The following is a 6,000-nucleotide window of genomic DNA, read 5'->3' as shown; positions in this document are numbered from 1 at the left end:
TAGTGATAAGGCTAGACAGGACCTACCACAATTAAACTGTACAGATATATATACAAGTGCAAGAAAACAATAATAAGATAATACAAAGAAAAGCTAGGAGGGGACATGCTATCGGGGAGTAATAGATAAAAATGAAATATCGGAAATAATCAGAAGAAACTCTGATTCCCATGATATATATATAGTGGGCGGCCTGCCACACGATCCCACAATATCATATATAAGTGGACTACGTGCCACACGATCCCAATTTTCATATACCACGTGGTAGGCGTACCACTCGTTCCCATTTCATCTTTATCACAGTGCGCAATATGTCACTGGCAACGGAGGCCAATAACCAATAATCACTCTAATTTGTGGTAGGCGTACCACTCGATCCCATTTCGTAAAATCATACGTGGACGGCGTGCCACACGATCCCATAATATCATATATAAGTGGACGGCGTGCCACACGATCCCATAATATCGTATATAAGTGGATGTCGTGCCACACGATCCCATAATATCATATATAAGTGGACGGCGTTCCACACGATCCCATGATATTGTATATAAGTGGACGGCGTGCCACACGATCCAATAATATCATATATAAGTGGACGGCGTGCCACACGATCCCATAATATCATATATAAGTGGACGGCGTGCCACACGATCCCATAATACAATTCGAAACATCTGATTTTGTAAGGAGAGTCCCATTAGGGGAAATCAACAACGTATCACTCTAACCCGGCAAGGGTACAACTAATAGCCCAAAATATCCCAACAAGGGAGAGTATATATATCGGTCTACACATCCCGGCAAGGGAGTAATCACAACACGTTCTCTTTTTAAATCCCTTCTTCCTCAACTAACATATTCATGTTCGAGCTAACGCTCCAAAAGTACACCAATCACAATTTTACCTCAACCGTTCACATTATATGAAACTCAACAAGTAAACAAGTAGATTGTGTCACGTTATTCGAATTAAAAGCAATTAAGATTCACGGTCATGCTAGACCCCGGTGCATAGATAACTGTCACCATGCCTATACACCGTACTCCACATTAGCAAGTAGCAAATAACATCCTAATCTAATTCCCTCAAGCCAAAGTTAGAACAAACACTTACCTTAAATGCTCCAAACTCAAGTCACGCTTCTAGTATAGCTTTACCTCTTGATTCCACCACCAATCCGCTCGAATCTAGTCATAAGTTAGTTAATCACATTAATAATTACTAAATGAATCACTCCCCATGCATGAAAGATAAATTTTACAAGGTTTTTCCCAAAATGGTCAAAAACACCCCCGGACCCACGTGGTCGAAACTCGAGGTTCAGACCAAAACCCGGTTACCCATTCTCCCACGAATCCAAATATATGATTTGTTTTGAAATCGGACCTCAAATACAGGTCCAACTTCTCAATTTGTAGAAAACCTAGATTCTACCCAAAACACCCAATTTCCCCCATGAAAATCTTTGATTTGAATTTGAAATCATGTTAAAAGACGTCAAGGAATAAAGAAATTAAGTTAGAAATCACTTACTAATCGTTTTGGAGAAGAAACGTTGTTTGGAAAATCGCCTCTTAGGTTTTAGGTTTTTGAAAAGTGGATAAAATGACTGAAAATATATATATATATATATATATATATATATATATATGCTGGGGGTGGCGCGGACCGCGCAGAAATGCACCGCGGCCGCGTGGCTGCCAGCGCGGACCGCGCAAAAATGCATCGCGGCCGTGCCGAGGGAGGGAAGAAGTGGGCTCTCTGAACCCACCCAGCGCGGACCGCACTGATTTGGTGCCCGGCCGCGCTGGTCGACCTGGCTACCGACCCTCTGAACCCCCACCATGCGGTCGCACAGAAAAGCAACGCGGCCGCGTGGCTGCCAGCGCGGACCGCGCGGAAACGGTCGCGGCCGCGCTGGGCCTGCAACACCTGAACCTGCATTTTTTTTAAGTCTAAGACCTCCCGGGCCCCACTCAAAACTCACCTGAGCCCTCAGGGCTCCAAACCAAACATACATATGATCTTAAAAACATCTTACGATCTCATTTGTGCGATCAAATCGCCAAAATAACATCATATACATGGAATCAAGCCTCAAAGCATATGATTTTCTTTCAACTTTCATAAAACTCAAATTCCCCATTTTAAGTTCGAAACACGTCATATGACGTCCGGTTTTAGCCAAACTTTACAGATAGTGCTTAAAACATATTTAAGACTCGTACCGGGCGTCAAAATCAAAATACGAGCCCGATACCACAGTTTTCTGATCAATTTCCTTCTTCATTTTCCTTTAATAATTTCAGAAAACAATTTCACACAAATATTCATTTCTCGGGCTTGGGACCTCGGAATTTAATTCCGGGCACATGCCCAAGTCCCATATTGTTTTACAGACCCTCTGGGACCGTCGAATCACAGGTCCGGGTCCGTTTACCCAAAATGTTGACCGAAGTCAATATTATGCATATTAATATCAAAATCCATCAAATGTTTCACATAATTCACATATTCTAACAAAAAAACTTTCCGGCTATGTGCCCGAACTACGCACGCAAATCGAGGCAACTAAAAGCGAGTTTTTCAAGGCCTCGGAAGTGCGGAACAAGGAAGAACTACGGTGATGACCCTTTGGGTCGTCACAGTCACGGGCGAACTTATATTCACAAATTAGTCCATATAAATAGTTGAATCAAATAAGTTGCAAGTAAAGCACGTTGGATAACTCAAGTAGTAAGATAGAGGTTAGGACAAATTGTGAAGCAAAGGATTTGAATAACATGGGAATTTTGGTGAAGGAGGGGTCATAGGTTGGTTATCCTATAGGATCACCCCACACAATGTCCGGTAAACATTCCTCAATGAGGGGCTACACGCGATATTATCACGTAGTCATCATATCCCATATCTACCCTTCCCATCCTCTTATTGGTCATGCAAAGCGAGTGTTTGGTCAACGATTACTATTGCATGTTGCTATCCGTCCCTTCTTAATGGTCCTGGAGGGAGTTAGAACCTCTACCTATAGGTGGTTTTAAACGGACCCCTAAGGTTTTAAAGGTGAAAAATTCTAAGGCAACATTCAAAACACTTAGGACTTTTAGCACATAAATGGAGCAATTAAAAGCTCAAAGTTTCGTCCTCAAACAAACAGATAAGTAGCACGACCCAAGCATAATTATGGGCTTTTATTAGATAGTGTCCTGAGACAGTATATCTAGGTGAATATGTAGAAACAAACAACCTATTATTTAGAAACTCAAGAGTAGTGACCCTAGCAGTGGCCTATCGATTTTAAAGATCTGTTGGGATCAGAAAACATCAAGCAATAGAAACAGTTTCAGAGTTGCAGATTTGAAAAAATGCCCTAGGGGCTTGCCTATACGCGGAGCAATATAATTAGCACACTTGTATAAAAACAAAGCAAGTTTTAAAACAAACTTCTTTGATACCTCTAGGCATGATATCTAATGAAATTGAGGCAGTTTTAAAGATCTCGTTTCAGGAAATATAAACCACTTAGTTAAAAAAATTTAGGATTGAACTACGCGTGGACTAAGTTGATTTATTTAGATTAGATTAGATTGACAGGCAGAAATGTGAGTGTTGTTCCCTATAGGCATGATATCTACGTTTGATACTGAATTTAAGACATGATTATTTGGACTTATAGACATGGTTTCTAAACATGACATATTGTTAAACCTTATAAACATTATTTCTACTTCGTAAGGCAATCGAATTTAAGCATAAAGTCCTAGGAGCATGATTTCTATTGGGAAACAAGCAGATAAAGTCCTAAGAGCATGATTTCTAATTAGTAGAGCAAACATATTTTAATGTAAAGTCCTATGAGCATGATTTCTACTTAGTAGAGCAAACAGATTTTAAAGTAACGTCCTATGAGCTTGATTTCTACCTAAATTACCCCATAAAATAGGTATCTACCCACCTTTTTCACTGAATACCCCAATATCTATTTACAAGTTATTACAGACCAATGAATGAATTACATAAGTAAATAAAAAAATCAAGAAGCTATTTTATAGGGAGCCTCTGATTAGGCCCAGATTACCCAAAGCCCCCAATGGCCTCATATGCCTCAATTCCATAGACAAAGTCAGAGTCTAGGTGCATCAAAGTTCCCTAAGGATATCAAGGATCCCAGGCAGTGCTTATACTTAGACTTAGTAACCAATGATTGAGCAAATACAGTGTGGAAGAGTCAGCCTCAGTATGCCAGAGTTCAGAAGGTTCTCAAAAGGATCCCAAGGGAGTGCACATACTGGAGGGGGCAGAACTTATTGATTAAGAGTAGAGTGAGAAGTGATGGACACAAGTTGAAACATTTCAATAGAAAACTGTATTAAACAAAAATCTGTTTGAAAGTAATTTAGTAAAGCAACAGATTTTTTTTAAAAAAAAAACAGATTGGAGTAGTTAACAAAGTCCAGACACTACACCTTGTGGCAGGTTTATACATAGACAATTCACAGAACCAAGTAAACTCAATAGTCACCAGAGGTTAAGGGCTTTGGGATACATAGAACATCTGACTGCAAGCACAGAACCCAGCAAAGGTCTATGACTGGTTTAGACATGCTCTGAAACAGCTGACCCTGGCATAGTCACAAACCTGACATGAAGAACACAACTACATAATCCCTAAATAGAAAGCAAAATAAAGGATTTGACTAATAGAACAAGTACAATAAAAAATCAAATAGAAAGAATTACAAAAGAGAAAAAGAAAGTAACTCCAGAAATAGACATTAGTCCTAATAAAACAAATAATATTAATAAATATGAATCGCCAAATAGGGGTGATAGGGATTTGGGGATTCATGATGGTAAACACATAACAAGTAAGAGTTGATTGGTGTAGACATGCTCACAAACAAACAGAGGGGTAACATGCTAATCTAATGGAAGGGGAGTACATAATAAGGTAAACATCAGTTTCAGGCTTCACAACAATACCACAAATAGAAGCAAACTAGGAACATGATGAACTGAAGCAATAAGAAAATTATATTGTTGTTGGAACTTTGAATTGAAACTAGAACATACTAAAGAGGACAGTAAGCAAAGAGAAAGAACAAGAGAACACAATGGCAGCCGGCTAACTTAAAGCAGTAGCAAGTAGTACCAAAGAGAGAGTAGAAAGTTTGAGTGTGAGAGATAGTTTTGAACCAAGAGTTCGTGTGTTGTGCTAATGAAAGACTAGGGTCTTTATAGTTTGAAAGTTGGTAGTAAATAAGGTAAAAATCAAAGTCCATTAAAAATTAAGGAACTCATAATCAATTAGTCAGGAAATCAAGGTATGTACTCCCTTTAATTGAGGAGTTAACCTCAAACGGTAATAGACAACAAATAAGGAAAGAAATCCTATAAGGCTGAACATGCTAATTAAGGAAATATTTTCTGCATAGTACAAGTCCACAATATGTAATAGAAGCCAGGTTCAGCACACATAAATCAAGGAAAGATTTGAGCAATCAATTAACAACATAATTGGCCATAGAATAAGGTTAGAAAAATGTTTGACAAGGTAAAAATCAGTAGAATAATCATGCAGAATCAGTGAAAGATCAATCATAAAGATCCAGGGATACAAGAATAGGAGGTAACACTGATTTAGACCACTCTATAAGAACAAACACATAGTAAGCAAAATCAGAACCCTAAAAGGTCGAGTAGGACAAGAATCACGCATAAAACTAGGGATTTATGTAGAGTATAGTCTGAATTAGTAAGCTAAGTATGATTCAGGTAGGAGAAGTGAATAATAAGAAACATTAGTGAACCGGATAAGGCAAAATCACACAATAGGCAGGGATAACCACAATTAGGCAAAAAATCATAGAAACAAACATGTTCACTGAACATTTTATCAAAACAAAACCCAGAAACCCAAGGTTGTGGCTAAGAAGTTAGGGTTTTTGACATAGACGAGTTGAAAAAGGAGTAAAAAATATAAAATCGTT

The sequence above is a fragment of the Nicotiana tabacum genome, chromosome 8, assembly GCF_000715075.1.
Source record: "Nicotiana tabacum cultivar K326 chromosome 8, ASM71507v2, whole genome shotgun sequence".
Classification (NCBI taxonomy): Eukaryota; Viridiplantae; Streptophyta; class Magnoliopsida; order Solanales; family Solanaceae; genus Nicotiana; species Nicotiana tabacum.
The sequence above is the reverse complement of the archived record's forward strand: the minus strand, read 5'-3'. Positions refer to the sequence as shown.